Raw genomic sequence first — 19483 nt, 5'->3', positions numbered from 1 at the left:
GTATCACCTCACACCAGTTAGAATGGGCATCATCAGAAAATCTACAAACAACAAATGCTGGAGAGGGTGTGGAGAAAATGGAACCCTCTTGCACTGTTGGTGGGAATGTAAATTGATACAGGCACTATGGAGAACAGTACGGAGGTTCCTTAAAAAACTAAAAATAGAATTACCATATGATCCAGCAATCCCACTACTGGGCATATACCCAGAGAAAACCATAATTCAAAGAGACACATGCACCCCAATGTTCATTGCAGCACTGTTTACAATAGCCAGGTCATGGAGGCAACCTAATTGCCCATCGACAGACGAATGGATAAAGAAGATGAGGTACATATATACAATGGAATATTAGTCAACCATAAAAAGGAACAAAATTGGGTCATTTGTTGAGACGTGGATGGATCTAGAGACTGTCATATAGAGTGAAGTAAGTCAGAAAGAGAAAAACAAATATCATATGTCTACGCATGTATGTGGAACCTAGAAAAATGGTACAGATGAACCGGTATGCAGGGCAGAAGTTGAGACACAGATGTAGAGAGCAAACGTATGGACACCAAAGGGAGGAAAGCCCTGGGGGGGTGGGGATAGTGGTTTGATGAATTGGGTGATTGGGATTGACATGTATACACTGATGTGTATAAAATTGATGACTAATAAGAACCTGCTGTATAAAAAAATAAATAAAATTAAAATTAAAAAAAACTAATACTAAACTTTCTTTGGGTTATTTGTATGGAAATATGTTAATATAAATGTTTCAGACATTACATGAAATTCCTAAAAATCTTATATGTTCTGGTATAATTTTATAAGTCATAATTCTAGTTATTTTTTTAAAATGTATATCTCAGAAATAACTAAATTTCCTTGTCAATTGTATTATTATGAACTTTCATCAAATCTTTAACCGTGGTCATTTTTAAGCCTTTTGTCATTTACAGACAGTTCTGGGTGTACTCTGATGCTTTTGCAAAAATGCTCCTATAAAAGGGTTTCATCTTCAAGGAATTCATGGAAAAGACTCTGACACGCACAGGTTTCTGGTAACTGACTATACTGCTGAACTGAATGAATAAGCATTTTCAGAACTCTAATAGAAAACTGATGAATTCATAAAAGAGCTAACAAAAGATCAAGATGAAAAAAAAATTAATTACATGGGACTGAGTGAACTGATGAGGATGATTATAATTTTTGTGACTGAATAGAAAAAAAAGACTATGCAGTAGCTGGAAACCATAAAAATAGAATGTGCTGCATAAATATTTTTGCTTTATCTTAATACTGAATAAAATATTATAAAGCATTTCATTCAGGAGAAAAAAAAACACAATGAGGTAACAACTCACACCCATTAGAATGGCTATTATCAAAAAGGCAAGAAATACTAAGTGTTGGTGAGGATGTGGAGAAAAGTGAACCCTCAAACACTCTTACTGGGAATGTAAATTGATGCAGCCACTATGGAAAACAGTACGGAGAGGCCTCAAAAAATTAAGAAGAGAACTACCACATGATCCAGCTACTCTACTTCTGGATGTTTATCCAAAGAATATGAAAACACTAACTCAAAAAGATATATGCACCTCTATGTTCACTGCAGCATTATTTACAATAACCAAGCTATGAAACAACCTAAATGTCTATCAACAGATGGATAAAAAAGATGCGGTAAACATACAGAATATTGCTTGGCCATAAAAGAATGATGAAATCTTGCCATTGACATGACACCCCTAGATTTTGAGGGTATTATGCTAAGTGAAATAAGTCAGACGGAGAAAGATAAATACCATATGATTTCATTCATATGTGGATTATAAAAAAACTAAATAAATAAATAAAGGAACAAACCAAACCAAACAAAAACACATAGATATGGAGAACAGATTAGTGGTTACCAGAGTGGAAGGGGGTTGAGGGAGGGCAAAATGGGTAAAGAGGTCAAATACACAGTGACAGATGGAAACCAGACTTTCAGTGGTGAGCATGCTGTATACAGAGATTGAAACATAATATATACATGAAACTTAAACGTTATAAACCAATGTTACCTCAATTTAAAAATACATATATCAAACATAATTGAATCAAGGATACTTCTACCGTTAAGTGGCAAAGGTCATGCCCTGTTCTTCCCCAAAATATAGCCTCCCTTGTCCTTATGCAGACATAGGCAATGAGTTACCCTTTTTGGTATTATACTTTATTGAGCATTATGCATTAAAGTAAAATTAATATATTTTTGCATGTACATATAATGTAAGTCTCTACAACAAACAAATGACAGCTATGTGACCAATATAGATGAATTACCCAAGAATAACCCTAAGCAAAAGAAGCAAGTCACAAAGAATGCAAACACTACGATTCCACACACATAAAGCTCTTTAAAAGGCAAAACAGATATTATGTAGAGATTCACAATTAAGAGGTAAAAATGTAAAGAAAAACGAGGAAGTTATCATCATAAAAATCAAGATAGTGATTACCTTGAGGGTAAGAAAGGTAAGGAAAGGGAGTGTGACCAGGGAAAAGGTGCTTCTGGGATGCCAGCAATATTCCACATCTTGACCTGAGCTGTGATGAGATGGGAGTTTGCATTATAATTGTTCCTTAAACCATACACAAATGTTTTATTCATTTTCCTGCATCTATGATAGCTAACTATTTTCAAAAGAAAAAAAAGAATAAAGCAAGCTGTCACTCAAAACAAGATTTTTTGTTTTGTTTTTCTGACTACATGGAGATATTATGAAAGGTAGCAAGCAGGAGCCTGCCAAGATCAAACACAACACACTAAGCGAGTCAACAAATAAGCAACTATTAAAAACCAGACTCATGTTCAACGCCAGAGTTCTATCTTCTCATTCAGTGGACATGAGATGGGATCTAGCAATAGGTATCAAGTATATAGCGCATACCCAGGGGCTTGCGGTAAAAATAAATGTTCCCAGGTCCCTCCCCTGGAGATTCAGATAGGAAGCCTATAACTTTACTTTTTTAAAATGTCCCCTAGTCACTATGATCAAGCCAAATTTGGAAAACACTGCTCTCGACCATAGATTGGTAAATGGTATACCAAGTCATTATTCATAAACTTCTTATAAGTCAAAGAGGGGTAGGGTAGAGGGTCAAATTAGAGCAAGGAAAAAAAGAGAGATAGAGAAATAGGAACGTTAACAAAAATACACATCATAATTCTCTCAAATACCAATGCTGTCACCAGTGCCACAGATTTTCAACCCCAGCAAGAAGCCATGCAGCAAACAAGGAAAAGACAATTGACAATGAATTGCTTTCATAATATTAGAATCTTAAGCATCATTTAGGGAAACATGCCAGAAAATTCTGGTTTTCTAGGTTATCAAAAATATCATGCCCAGTGTACTTCAAAGTATCAATCTCCCGAACCAGAATTTTTTTTATGATGCTTCACACAAAAATCAGTACCACCACTATAAATAAATTGGTACAGAACTTATCAGTTTGGAGCCAGGCACTCTGTTAAGCATCTGATGTGAATGTTCCTCCGTCTAATCCTCAGAACAACCTTGTCAAGTAAAACAAAAACAAACAAACAAAAACAATGCAGGGAGGGCTTCCCTGTGGTGCAGTGGTTGAGAGTCCGCCTGCCAGTGCAGGGGACACGGGTTTGTGCCCCGGTCAGGGAAGATCCCACATGCCAAGGAGCGGCTAGGCCCGTGAGCCATGGCCCCTGAGCCTGCGCATCCTGAACCTGTGCTCCGCAACGGGAGAGGCCACAACAGTGAGAGGCCTGCGTACCGCAAAAAAAAAAAAAAAAAAAAAAAAAAAAATGCAGGGAAAAAGTAACTTTTTCCCATAGCATTCCAGTTTCCCTATTTTAGGGGACTCAATTTCTATGTGTAAGTACCAGAAAAAATGAACCAATTCCCTTACCCATTATCCCCACCCCCATCCCTTTTTCATTTATGCATAATTTGTGAACAAAAAGCCGAGCATGCCCAATGCCCCATACACAGTTTGGGTGTTAAGCATGACATTTAGCCTACTATATTAATGGTGGATCAGTATGGGGTGCTAGATCAAGTTATGCCATTCCCACTGATGATTACAACTGTTTCTTTAAAGTATCATCCCAAGACTCTGTTCCTGGCCTCTTTTCTGTATATTAACATTAAAAATATTTCACGTATACATTAAAAAGATGCATAAATACTGTGAAACAAGACAATTTGTTAACATGTACATGTAAACTCTGGGTGGGGGACTCTATATGATTTTTTAAATATTTTTCTGCATATTTCAGAATAAATAATTAAAACTTTCTAAAGTCTATTTCATTTTATATAACATATACCAAACAAAAACCTAGAAGAAAACACACAGAAATCATAACAGAACTCTGTTCCACCTATTCAAGTTCGCTATTTTTAAAATATTTTTCTGCATATTTCAGAATAAATAATTAAAACTTTCTAAAGTCTATTTCATTTTATATAACATATACCAAACAAAAACCTAGAAGAAAACACACAGAAATCATAACAGAACTCTGTTCCACCTATTCAAGTTCGCTAAGCATGCATTACTCTCATACAAAAAAAAAAAACAAAAACAAAAAACAATGTTTTCTTAATAAGCAAGCCACAAGGTTTTATAATTCAAAAGTCTATTCACAATCTGGAGAAGAAGAAATTATTTCTTCTTAAATGAAGTGTGCAATAAAAAACTAGTGAAAAAAAGGGCAGATCTTCAGCTATGAGTTAAATCCAAGCCATCATTCTCTCTCTTTAAGCACTCAATTACACTCAAAAGATTCCATCCTGCACTACAGTCCTTATAGTTATCATTATTGCTGTAAAGGTCAAATGTAGCAGCCATGTGGGCTCCCAGGCATTTGGGTCAATTGGCAATATATCACAATCTGTCAGAGATGATACCTTTATTAATTATGATGCCATGGATTACTAGCATCCCCTTTCCATTGGTAAAGAACTCAGCACTGTGCTCAGGTCCAAAGGCAGGACCAAAGCAATACCAAAACCTCAAATTTTTAGGTCTATTTCCTGGAACCACTCCAGGCACCAACTCTATATCAACAGTTCAATCAGGAGAGAGAAACTATAGTAAATTAAACAGAGTGTTTAACACAAATAATAATTAAACTATGATAGGATAGTAACTATAAAGATATAATGAGGGGTGGCAAGAGGCAAGAGAGAGGGATTCCAAAGGGGCATGAGGAAACCTCTGGGAGCAATAGGTTTGTTCATTAACTTCATTATGGTGATGGTTTCAGAGTTATATAAGTATGTCAAAGCTAATAAGCATAAACTTTAAATATGTACAGTCTGGGACTTCTCTGGTGGTCCAGTGGTAAAAAATCCGCCTTCCAATGCAGGGGACACGGGTTCGAACCTTGGTCGGGGAACTAAGACCCCACATGCCACGGGGCAACTAAGCCCGCACACCACAACTACAGAGCCCACAAGCACTGGAGCCCGCGCGCCACAACTAGAGAGAGAAAACCCGTATGCCACAACTAGAGAGAAGCCCGCGTGCCTAAACGAAGAGCCCACGCACTGTAACTAAGACCCGATGCAGCCAAAAATAAATAAATAAATAAATATGTACAGTTTATTATATGCCAATTATAAGTCAGTAAAGCTGTTTTTAATTTTTTTAAGATAATTATTAAACTCTGATGGGAAAAATAAGGCTGAGGGAGAGTACCCAAAAAGGATAAACTTGGAAGAAGGGTCCCCTCTCCTCAAGGCTGGAGTTTCTCATTGGAGAAGCTACGGTTGCAGCACGCTAGATAACAGAGAATTTCACGGGATTGTCCAAACCAGAGCAGGTCCAACGTTGCCAGACTAGCAGGAAACAATTCTCTGGAGTGCAGCTGTCGAGGCTGGTGAGCAGGTGTGCAGAGGTAGTCAGGACACTGCTGCAGGCACAAGGCCTAGAATGCACAGTATCCATGTCAAGAGAACTGCAGGAAACAACTCCCTGGGGTATGGGCAAGCCAAGGTTGGTGGGGAGGCACGTAGAGGTCCAGTCAGGCACTGGAGGCATGAGGCCTGAGGTACATGGTGTCCACTTCAGAAGGGCCGTGGCAAGGTGGTCACCAGGTTTAGGCTGGGACTGCAGGATCAGTGAGGGCCTGTTTACTCTGGGCACATGGCTGAGGCAGAGTACCACCCGATGTCCCCAATGTCCCTAGAAGGGGGGGGAGTGCGTGGAGAAGGGGGGGACAGGACAGACACAGCTCAAGGGAACTAGAAAGGAAAAAACCCCTTCTCCTCCAGCACCCTGACCCCTTCAGCACTTAGTAAAGCTTAACATCATGCTCTTTATAAAGGAGAAATGCAGTCGAGTCCAGTCCATTACTGCAGAGCAGGTATTGAAGGGTGAGTTTGGAGCAGAAAGAAAATAAATTGATAATTTACACAGTCATCTTTCTGTTCTCAACAGTGTTTAAATAAGACAGTGTTTCTCTCACTTAACAACAGGGGAAAAAGGAAAGTGAATACATGGCCATTAGTGTTCATCACAGCCATTAGTGCAGAAATCTGAAAGAGCACCCACCGTCTCTTTAAAGTGTCATTTCTTTTTAATAGTCACACACATTTCTTATTCTAGTCTAAGTCATTATCCATGTAATGTAAACATTTAAAATAAAATGTTTTAAATCAGACAATAATTGATCGTTATGCTTATCAGCTTCTAGGGGCTGCCCACATTCACTGGCTCACAGGCCCTTTGCTCCCTCTTCAAAGCCAGCAATGGTACATTGATTCCTTCTCACATCACATCATTCCCAACTCCTCTTCTTCCACTTTTAGGAAATCTTGTGATTACATTGGGCCTATCTGAATAACCTAGGATAATCTTCCCACCCCAAAGACCTTAACTACATCTGCAAAGTTACTTTTGAATATAAGGTAATATATTCACAGGTTCCAGGCATTAGGATGTGGACATCTTCGGGGGTCATTATTCCATCTACCACAGGAATTATCCCATTTCCCATCAAATTTTCAATTTATTCATTTATATTCATATGGAATCATAGATTACTGTTTTAATCAATGGGTTATATATATTACAGTAATTATTACTTTTATGTCCAATTGTCTCTAATATAGCTGGTAGAGGCTCACTCAAATGGGTTTCTGTGTCTTTTTGACATGGCCCCATATTCTTGAGCACTTCTTTGTTTCCTGGCACAAGATTTTCTAGTCCCATGCTGTACTTTTTTTGCTGTAGCCCCCAAATCAGCCATTTCTCCAAGGAGAATATCCTTGTTTGTAGGAATCTTACCCTAAAGTATTTGGTGAGTACAGAACATCAGGTCAACAACTTACTCTGAAATAATTAAGGGGGGAAAAAAAGGTCCGTGTACTGTTCTGGAACCTTGTGATCATTTCAAAATTTTAAAAATTATTTTACATTAATCAATACATCTTCCAAAGCTCAAAATAAATTATGTGAGGCTTGTCTAAATATTAGTAGTGCATGTAACTGACAATTTACCAGCTATAAAAATCACCGTGGTTTCTCTCAGAACCTGACAAACTGAACTCAGCTTTTTAAAGTGTAATTGCAAAGACTATAAGGAGAGCTGTAATACACGGATCAAAGTTCTAAGCCTGGTAAATCCATCATTTACTGATTTAAGTTAATGCCATTGTAATCAGCCTCTATCCCTTATACATTATTCACTATACTGTTATCTAATAAAATGTCTGATTTTTTTCTAATACTAAAATTAATGCTCATTAGAAGGTATAAAAAAAACACTGATTACCCATAATGTTAACATTCATAGATAACATGAGTGTTTGTCCTCATGTGTTGTAGTTCGTTCTCACAGGTTCTAACATATCCTAGCTCTCCCAACCTCACTTTCAGCTCTCCTTCCTCACTGCCACATAGCTGACCCATAATGGCCCAGCCCACCCGACATACAAGACACAACGAAACAGCACTGTAATATACTTCTTAACCAGCTGCCAGAACTTCTTAAGGTCTAATCCCTTATTCCATATCACCCATATCATTCATACTGATTCTGCTTCTCCAATCCAACCACTAGTAGCAGTCTTTTTTCCAACCATATTTTACATCATTTGTATATTTACTGTATTATGATTTGTATGCTGTTTTACTTAAAGATGTACCATTTACCCTTGTTATTAAAACTCTTCATAAACATTCTGTTAATAGCTGCTTAATGTCACATTTTATGGCTAAATCATGACTTTGTCTAACTATTCCCCTACTGTTTAATACTAAGTTGAATCCAACTATTGCAATTCCAATAAATGTATGATAAATATAAATCTCTTTCCACATTTCTGATTATTTCCTTAGTATAGATTCCTACATGTGAAAACTCTACGCAAAAGAAACAATTTAAGACTTTATACATATTGCCAAATTGCTTTCCAGAGAGAATATTCCTATTTATACTTCCAAATAAATGTGCGTTTCAAGCACTGATTATCCTTTTCTCATCTTTGTTGGCGTGAGGTTAGAAGTTACATATGCTATAAATGATAAAAATAGCTAATGTTTATTGAGTACTTACTACATTTCTAGCTAACTACTTAATATGCATTATTTCTTTCAATCCTCACAACAGTATCCACTATCTTTCCATAAATATAGAAAACTGAGGCTTAGATCAATAGCATAAAGTGCTTATAACAGTGCCTAGGATATAGCAAGCCCTTTAAAAGTATTCACCCCTTCAAGTAACTTGCTCAATGACACTTACCTCTTAAATAATGGAGCTAGGATTCAAATACAGGTGTATGTCATGAAATCCCAGCCCTTTCAGACCATCTGATTACTGTATAAATTTGTACCTATTTAACTACATGTTAGATTCAAATTTTTAGTATGTCTATTCATAATGAAATTTTAAGGCTAAATATTTGAAAACTTCTTTCAAGGAAAACTAAGAAAGGTAAACAAATGTATATAAATGATAGTTTATATATTCAAATCAGCTTTCATTCCAATCTTATTTTTATTATTCATGGATCTCTGAACCAGATTGAGTGATAAATATGGTTTAGCCCTAAGATTTCTCCATAACATCAGAATTAAGTTGCAAAAATAAATTAACTTTTAAAGTAAATTATATATTCTCACCTTTCTTCAAGCTTAAAGAAAATGAAATATTCTATCTATTTTATAATGGCCAAGTATATGTAATATGATACCAGGAATGTAATAGTATAAGTAGATAATCATTCAACACTATACTAAAAGGACATACCATACTATTAATATTCAGAATAATCATACATCATAGAGATCAAAATTCTTTAGTGTTCCTCTTCCCACTTTCTTATTTACCTATATAATCCAGCTCATAAAGGTAAAAAAGAAAGTAAATGACCATTAAAAGCAATTAATGTTACACACAAAAATCAGTTGTGCTTCTACATACCAGCAATGAACAATCCAAAAATGAAATTAAGAAAATTCCATTTATACAGGTATCTGAAAGAATAAAATACCCAGGAACAAATTTAATAAGTGAAAGACTTATACAAAGAAAACTACAAAACATTGCTGAATGAAATCAAAGACCTAAATAAATGGAAAGATATCCCATGCATTTTAAGACTAAATATTTTTGGGGAGTTCCCTGGTGGCCTAGTGGTTAGGATTCCGTGCTCTCACTGCTGTGGCCTGGGTTCAATCCCTGGTCAAGGAACTGAGATCCCATAAGCCACACAGCGCAGCCAAAAAGAAAAAGAAAAAAAGAAAACTAAATATTGTTAAGATGGTAAGACTACCCAAAGTAATCTACAGATTCAATACATTCCACATCAAAATTCCAATAGCCTTTTATGCAGAAATGGTGAAGTCAATCCTCAAATTCATATGGAATTGCAAGTGGCCCTGAATAGTCAACACAATTTTAAAAAAGAAGAACAAAGCTGGAGGACTCACACTTCCCAATTTCAAAATCTTACTATAAAGCTACAGTAATCAAAACAATGTGGTGTGGGCATAAGGATAGACATATAAGCCAAAGGAATAGAATTGAGAGTCCAAAAATAAACCTATACTTCTATGGCCAACTGATTTTCAATAAAGGTACCAAAATCATTCAATGAGGAAATAATATTATACTTTCTTCAACAAGTGGTAATGGAACAACTGTATACCACATGCAGAACAAAACTAAACTCACACTATATGCAAAAGTTAACTCAAAGTAGTTCAATGACCTAAATATAAGAGCTAAAATGATAAAACTCTTAGAAGAAAACATAGGAATAAATCCCCATGACCTTGGATTCCACAATGGATTCTTAGATATGATACCAAAAGCATGAGCAATGAAAATAAATAAATAAATTGAGCTTCTTCACAATTTAAAACTTTTATGCATCAATGGATATTATTAAGAAAGTGAAAAAACAACCCACAAAGTGGAAGAAAATATCTGCAAATCATATGTCTGATAAGGGTCTAGTATCCAGAATACATAAAAACACTTACAACTCAATAGTAATAAAAAGACAAACAACCCAACTTAAACATGGGCAAAAAATCTGAATAGACATTTCTAGAAAGAAGATATACAAATGGCCAAACCACCACATAAAAAGATGTTCAACATCATCAGTTATTAGGGAAATGCACATCAAAACCACAGTGAGATATCACCTCATCTTCACAAGGATAGCAACAGCATTAATTTTTTTTTTTTTTTTTTTTTACTGGAAAAGAACAAGTGTTGGTGACAATGAAAAGAAACTGGAACCCTAGTACATTGCCGGTAGGAATGTAAAATGGTTCAGCCACTGTGGAAAACAGTTTGGTAAGTCCTCAAAAAGCTAAACATAGGATTACCATATGATCCAGCAATTCCACTCCTTATATATACCCAAAAGAAATGAAAACTGGGACTCAGAAAAACCCTTGTAAATGAATGTTCAGGGCAACAATATTCACAATAGCCAAAGAATGGAATGAACCCAAATGTCCTTCAACAGATGAATGGATAAAGTCTGGTGTATACATACAATAAAATTATTTAGCTGTAAAAAGGAAGAAGTATTCATACATATAATAATGCAGCTTACAACAACATTGCAGAACCTTGAAAACATGCTAAGTGAAAGAAGCCAGATGCTAAAGGTCACATATTGTATGATTCCATTTATATGAGATTTCCAGAATAAGTGAGATATCCAGTAAATCCATAGAAACAGAAAGCAAATTAGTGCTGCCAGGGGCTGGTGGCAGCAGAGAATGGTGAATAGGTATGGGGTTTTAGTTTTGAGTGATAAAAATGTTTTGGAACTAGACAGAAGTGGTGGTTGCACAGCACTGTGATTTACTAAATGCCACCCAATTATTCACTTTAAAATTGTTAATTTTATGTTGTATGAATTTCACCTCAAAAAAATTTTAAGCAATTAACATTTATAATACATGTTATGTAAATGTATAAATTACAAGCACAGTTCTTCCTTTTTGAAGGTCAAACATGTAAATTACAAGCACATTAATTAGGCAAATAAACTACTCTTCATATTTAATGAGTTGTTTTACATCTAAGCAAAGTAGAAATTCAACTCCTACTCTCTTATGACTTGATTTAGAAATATTCACCTATATCAGGTGGGATTATTTCCCCTCATTGCCTCTAAAAGTTTAACTGGATATCTTGAGCATTAGAAAATGAGCCTGAACTAGAGTCATATTCAATCAATTAAACTTTGACAAATTTCTAGCCCCTCAGAAATGATTCTAAATCATAATTCTTGTATCTGACTGGAAGCTCTCTCATTTCAATAAGCAGAATACCCTAAATTTTCAGTTGTCTTCTCAATTTACATTAATGTGGCTGTGAACATACAAATGTTTTAATGTTCAAATATTTCATGGTTACTGATACCCTAAAACCACAAAATTAACACTGTTCCTCAGACTTTGTATTTCAGAGTTAAAAGATAGATTTCCTCAAGCAGGACTACACAGTTGAAATAGCTGGAAATAACATAAGTATCTTCCTCATGGATCGTTCTCTTAAAAGGAATGTAAAGGTAGATATAAAAATGCCTGATCAGGACTTCCCTGGCGGTGCAGTGGTTAAGAGTCCACCTGCCAATGGCGAGGACACGGGTTTGATCCCTGGTCTGGGAAGATCCCACATGCTGCAGAGCAACTAAGTCCGTGCGCCACCAACTACTGAGCCTGCGCGCCTAGAGCCTGAGGTCCGCAACAAAAGAAGCCACTGCAATGAGAAGCCCGTGCACCACAATGAAGAACAGTCCCCGCTCGCCACAACTAGAGAAAGCCTGCGCGCAGCAACGAAGACCCAACGCAGACAAAAATTAATTAATTAATTAATTAATTTTTAAAAGCCTGATCATGTTACTCCCTGCATAAAATTCCTTAACAGATTAAACAACTTTCAGAATAAAGTTCAAAACTAAATTGTGACTTAGCATAGAAAGTTCATAAACTGTCTCTGCCTATGTCTCCAGCTTTGTCCCTTGCCATTCCTCCTTAGTCTTTCTTCTCTAACCATTTGAACTTTCTTTTCTGTCAGCCTCTCATTATGTGCCTTCTCTGTGCCACCACGGTGTAACAAAACGTTTAACTTGTTCATCACTCCTTGAAGTTAGGGACCATACAGTTTCAGATTTGGTATACTTAGCACCTAGCACAATAATCAAAGGCTGTTGTAAAATTAAAGTATGAAAGTATGGACAACTGGTAAGATCCATTACTGGGGTCTAAAATACTGTGGCTTATTTTTCCTTCATAATGGCAAAAGGGGAAACTACATATTAGGTTATATTTTGCTTTATTTTTTGAAATTACAATGTAGTCTTATTAGTAAATAACATCAAATAGATAACATTAATTTTGTAGACATTTTTTAAACATCTAGTTTGTTAACTAAAAGCATAAATTTAGTCTGATTATTATTCAATGGAAGCTCATGATCAGTTCTGTTTTGTCTACATTAGTAAAGTGAAACTGCAATAGACATTTTGTAAGTCTTAAAAGACTTTTTTAACAGGAAAATTCCTCATTTTACAAATGAGGAAATGAACTGAGAGGTCGAGTTATTCATGCAAAGTCACACAGCTAATTATTGGGCAAGTTGGGGAACACCGAGATACCCAGATTCTCTTAACGGTGATGCTTTCAGCTACAATATAACCTTATTTCCACTTCAACCTCATAGGCAAGCCACGCACTGCAATTCATAGCACACTTCTCTTTCTTCCTACCCTCAATCTAGTGAGGACATGAGCCCTTAAGACTTGTTACATTTAACTGATTTCTTTGTCTTTAAGATCTAGCCCTTGCCTTAACACAACTTTTTTCTCTCCATTATAAATATGTAATGAGTACCTACATTTGCTGAATATTAAATACATCTAAGTCATTTCATTGGGAAAAGGGGAAATGGGGAGACATACATGAGTCAGAATGATACAGTCCCTTCCTTTACAATGCTCTACAAAATTAGTTACAATCTGGTATAGTACTCTTACTGTTATCTGTTTAGAATTGTGATTTTATAAATACATAGTATAAGAAAAATCTAATTACTTTCCACTATTAAAATAAACCTTGGGCTTCCCTGGTGGTGCAGTGGTTAAGAATCCACCTGCCAATGCAGGGGACACAGGTTCGAGCCCTGGTCTGGGAAGATCCCTTATGCCGTGGAGCAACTAAGCCCATGTGCTACAACGACTGAGCCTATGCTCTAGAACCCATGAGCCACAACCACTGAGCCCACATGCCACAACTACTGAAGCCCACGCGCCTAGAGTCCGTGCTCTACAACAAGAGAAGCCACCGCAATGAGAAGCTCACACACCACAACGAAGAGTAGCCCCCACTCACTGCAACTAGAGAAAGACCACACCCAGCAACGAAGACCCAACGCAGCCATAAATAAATAAATAAATAAATTTAAAATAAAATAAAATAAAATAAACCTTATTTCTCTCACTAGAAAATAAGCTCCATGAGGGCAAGGATTTTGTTTTTTGTTGTTGTTCACTAATGTAGTCTGCATGCCTAGAACAGTGCCTGACATAGAAAATACTTAATATTTGTTGGGTGAAGAATGCTACAGAAAAATGTGTAAGTAGTAGAATCTAAGGAACATTTCCAACAATGGTGTGACAGATGACAGAATATGTAAACCTTCCTTGTCCTAATGCTTGTGCCTAATGTTCAATTTTTTATTTGATTGGTCAGTTACTCGGACCTTGCATTACAGGAAACTAAAAAGAGTTTGGAGATGGATAAATTACTATACTGCTAATTTAACATCATGCCCTACCCAACTGCACCAAACTCTAGAAAATCTGCCAAGAAAGGAAACCACAGGCCCTTCTCCTACTTAGACCTGAGCCCTTTCTCAAGTATAAAGGGCCTCTAGATGTTTCTCTTGCTTACAACACACCAGAACTGGTATTAGCATCATCATCATTTTACAGAATGAGGAAACAAGCCAGAGAATGGGGGGCACAAGGATTCAGTCATAGAATCTCTATTCTTCCTACCACACTATGCAGCCTTCTCCTCTCATCCTTTGAGGTTCTTCTCCCACAGTCTCAGCTATAAGTAAAATACAATCTATCTAGGTCGCCTCTTCAGTGCTGCCCCATAACAAGCACACAGACTCTCTGATTTTAAAGGTTATCCTATTACTCAATTCAGGGTAACAAAGGGGATGACACAAATAAAAAATCTGGAGACGTTCCAACAATTCAACATTCAACATGTGTGTTTAAACGTCTGGCACTGTATAAAAATCACAGCGTCTTTCCAAGTTCTTAACATGAGAATCCCCAGGCTACAATTTACTGGCTCTCTTTTGAAATAATAAATGGGAAGTTTGCTAGGTTTCCAAAAATTTCCCTACCCACTACCTTATTCCTGTCCTCCCAGGAATATGTTACAGGGAAAAATAGTGGATATAACCCTATCAAGTAAGAAATCTGCATTTCTGAGGACCTTCTGGAGTCACAACCTTCCTGTGAAACTTTGACCCACAGGGGGATGATTGCTTTAGATCATTTCCTCACCATGTGAGCAACTGGTCTCTTGCCTTTTTATGGAATACACAGAGCTCCCAGCTTCCATGTTAAATTTCCAAACATCTGAACAAACCCTCTGCTCCAAAACCAAAGACTGTATCATAAATCCTTCTCCTAAATCCCCTTCCACCAACATCTGTTCTTCATCATAATGTCCTCCCCAAAATAAGGCCCACACTTAGGTCGTTTCACAATGTCAATGTTAACATTTCTCAATTCTATACCCTTTACAACAATCCCCCCATCGTTACTTCCTGCCTCAACCCACCTCAACTGTAATTAAACTCCACGACATTCCTACCTCCAGGCTTCCGCTCCTTCACTGGACTTAGTTCCAGATTAATATCTATAAGGAGGGGTTCTTCTCAAGTTAGAATCATGTACACAATTCTTAACCTGGTTCCTTTAAGTATTCCCATAATCTGTATCCATCTACCTTTACCAGACTGTTCCTTAAACATACTATCTTGGCAAATGTCCTCTGCTTTCCTATTTCTAGACCTTTGCTTCAGCAGTGTCCTGAGGTTAAAATCTTCTCCCATCCTCCTCTAGTTGCTAACAAATTTTCCAAATGGCCACATCCTCAGTATGAAAGGAAAAAGGCTGAGGCATATGATTTCTTGAACACATATTCTGTCTAGGGCTTTACAAAGTATCCTTATCCCCACAAAAATATAATGGCTTAATACTATATTTTTGAGGAAGGAGTTGAGGAATCCAAGGGCCAAAGGAGCTTACCCAAGGTCATCCACATCAGCAAGAATCCAAAAGAACCCCACAGTATTCTGTATTTTTAAATAAAACATGATACAAGACAGGCTTTATAGTCAAGATGCCTAGGTTCAAATTCCAGTTGCTCCACTAACCACCTGTGTGAACTCAAAAGTTATGTATTTTGGATGCCTTCATTTCCCCATCTATAAAAAGAGGATTACAAGACAATATTAAGTGCTTAGAATTGTTTGGCCTGTAATAAACAATCAATGTTAGTTATTATGTCTGTTATTGTTATCTATGTACTATGATACGTAAACTGACAATACCGATTATGTTCTCATTGTTCCTAAATTAACTTTTCTGTAAAAGCATTATAAAAGCTTCGCATTTTTTATATATGCTTAGTAAATATTTGCAGAATACATGAATTTTTAAACAATGATTATCCACCATGCTCTAATTAAAAGAAATGTCTATTAATTCTGTTTCTTCTTTTGAGAAAACTAACAATGCTGACTTTCTTCCTTTTTTTATGTCATGTGAAACTACTATGTGCAATGCCATATGGCAGTAATATGTCAAACAGTACAAAATACTATTTTGATCTGAACTCATTTTGACTTCTGCTAAACATTCCCAGATTTTAAAATGTCCAAAATCATACTTTTTACTTAAACACCAACCGTTTTCAGGTCATACCAACATGAAGTAAGCATACCACGATATTTGACCAAGCCATTTCATTTCATACATCTTTATGGCAAAAACTATAAAACATAAAATGCCTTCCTATCCAATTTAGTTTGAAGAGATAAACCTATCATACTCTTAGTCCTGCCCTTACTTTGCTAAAAGTAGTGTCTGAAAAACTTCTGATAGGGCTTCCCTGGTGGCACAGTGGTTAAGAATCCACCTGCCGATGCAGGGGCACGGGTTCCATCCCTGGTCCGGAAAGATCCCACATGCCGTGGGGCAACTAAGCCCACACACCGCAACTACTGAGCCTGCGCTCTAGAGCCCACGAGCCACAACTACCGAGCCCACACGCCTAGAGCCCGTGCTCCACAACAAGAGAAGCCACCGCAATGAGAAGCCCAAGTACCACAACGAAGAATAGCCCCCGCTTGCTACAACTAGAGAAAGCCCGCGTGCAGCAACGAAGACCCAACGCAGCCAAAAATAAATAGATAAAATAAAATAAACAAAAAAAAACTATCATTTAATACTTTGTTCACCCTTGGCAAACTCTTGATTAAAAAAGCAGGCAAGGGCTTCCCTGGTGGCGCGTGGTTGAGAGTCCGCCTGCCGATGCAGGGGACACGGATTTGTGCCCCGGTCCGGGAAGATCCCACATGCCGCGGAGCGGCTGGGCCCGTGAGCCATGGCCGCTGAGCCTGCGCGTCCGGAGCCTGTGCTCCGCAACGGGAAAGGCCATAACAGTGAGAGGCCCGCGTACCGCAAAAAAAAAAAAAAAAAAGCAGGCAAGATGGCAATCAAATATTAAAAAAAAACCAACTTCTGATAAATCTATGTTATTCTGGGATGCAGAAAAATATCAAAGGAAGGGTGCTGAATGCTAATAACACTTTAGGCCCCTGCAAAGTGCGTGAGAGAAATGAGCTTTAAACAAGGATGAGAACTTACTCCAAATCCTTCAATATTAAACCCTGCAAATTAACATTTTGGGCCACATGATTTACTATTACACATGGAGACGTGAAGCTGCTGGCTTCAAATAAAGGGAGAGGTAAAAATATATTATTAAACCCGTTGTCATTCCTGACACAGAGAGAAATAACTGGGCTCCTAGCCAAACATTTCCAAAAATCAACAGCAACGAAAACAACAACTACTTTGAGGCTTAACTATGTAAACAGACATATTTTATTTCAATTAATTCTTACACTTCTTCCCTTATTTACAGATAATATCACAGAATTAGTAAGTGGCAGAGCTGAAGGGTGAACCCAGCCTGACTCCCAGGTTCAGGATCCAGTGTTTTGCCATAATCCACAATAATATGATATACACGTACATCTTCCTCTTCACACTCATATATTCTTTTTAAAAACCTGAAACAAAAGCTTCATGAAATAATATTTACTCTTACTCCACAGGATATTCTCTGATATTTTTTTCTTTCTTTCTTTCTAATGTGAATGCCAATGCACTAAATTGATTCCCAAATCCCCATGGGCCCTGCATGACACTTCCTACCTCCTGTTTAAAGTTCTTTTAAACTGCTACCACAGTCCAGTTTTGCTACCCTGAAGTGGAGCTGATCTCCTCGACCCATTAAAATTTGTCCTTAAATAGATTAAATCCTTGAAAGCCCTTCCTTAAACCTTGAATTGATGTTTCTCTAACTAGAACTCTTCGGCGGCACACCCATCTTAGCGATTTATATTGTATCGAAAACTGCAGATGTTCTCCTTGGAGAACAACAGATCATTGTTGAAAGGAATGCATTAGTTTTCACTGTTCCTGCTGCATCACTCACAAGAGTTGACAAGTGTAGGGCAGCAACACTGGACCTGAGCAGCTGCCCACGGTGCTGAAACTGAAGATGAAACGATAGTTTTGGAGATATACTATTGCCAGATTAGGACAAAGTGGAGGAATTTACCAAAACGCTGGCAGAGAACACTCAGTGGCTGCCACCAAATACGCGTGAGTGCTTCTGGGATCGCTTGGCTTCGGTGTCGACCCACTCCCTCTCTGGGACAGAGTTCTTTTATCAGTGCGGGTCAACTCAATAAGGGAGAGCTTCCAGCTTTAAGGGGGCAGGGACGCGGTATCTGTCCCTAAGAGAGTCACGTCCCACCTTCTATCTAGCTTCCGGGGTGGGGGTGGGGGAAGGTTAGAAAGAAAGGAGGCGCCTGCCCTCTTTTTTCCAAAAACTAAAGAGTTCCCCCAACTAAAGTCGAGCGACTTCGCCCGGGGACGCTGCGGCAAGTACTGGACCAAGAGAAGCCCTCCGAACATCTTCCCAGGTTCCAGCCACCTCAAGAGGGGAATGTAAGAAGCAGAACGAATAACACAACAACTTCAGATACACACAAACTCATGGGGTGGGAATGCGAGGGGAACTCAGCCCTCCGAGAGCAGGGCTTTTTATTTTACCTTTTGCAAAAAAAAAAAACCTAATTTCTTCCGCGCCCAGCCTGGGGAGAAGCAGCCAAGAGCTCAGCGGCGGAGCCGCCTCGGAGCTCCAGGGCCGGAGAGGGGGTGTGTTCTCTCGGCCAGGCCCCACGGGGAACAACCCGCCGCCCTGCCGCCGCGACGCGGGAGAGGTTCTTACCTGGAAGCCTGACCGCGCAACACAAATAGGCTCGCCAGCCGCGTCGCTGCGGGAGAAATCCCTACCGCGACTTCATGATTGAATCTCCGCACCGACCCCCACTGCCTGGAGTCGGAGCACAGATGACAACACCGAGGCGAGGCGGAAGTCCCGCCCCGCGCGCCTCATTGGCCCGCACCCGAAGGTAGAGGAAAGCCATTGGGCCACAGAGCTGCCCGCTAAGGCTCCTTCCCAGTCTCACGCCGGGTCTAGCTGCTTGCTCAGGTCCAGCTCGGAGAGATGCCCAGTCCACGGAGTCGCGTTCTTGGCCTCGTGACCGGTCCTCTCTGGAAGGGCAGGGCAGGGTGGGGCGGGCTTCTGGAGC

The 19483-nt window shown here is 38.3% G+C and overlaps 1 protein-coding gene across 3 annotated transcripts in view; it reads right to left on the bottom strand.

The window, feature by feature from the left end:
* RNF13 (ring finger protein 13) overlaps positions 1 to 19483 on the bottom strand; it is a 230767-nt gene that overhangs the window by 138607 nt on the left and 72677 nt on the right. Inside the window, exon 1 of one of the 3 annotated variants that reach the window (XM_082625550.1) lies at positions 19120 to 19247. The exons of the other annotated variants lie outside the window; for them this stretch is intronic. The gene's annotated coding sequence lies outside the window, so the exon portion shown is untranslated. Of the gene's footprint in view, positions 1 to 19119; positions 19248 to 19483 lie in introns of those variants that run through there. 3 annotated transcript variants of the gene reach the window in all.

This window comes from Mesoplodon mirus, assembly GCF_964341445.2.
Source record: "Mesoplodon mirus genome assembly, chromosome: 6".
Classification (NCBI taxonomy): Eukaryota; Metazoa; Chordata; class Mammalia; order Artiodactyla; family Ziphiidae; genus Mesoplodon; species Mesoplodon mirus.
The sequence above is the reverse complement of the archived record's forward strand: the minus strand, read 5'-3'. Positions and strand labels throughout refer to the sequence as shown.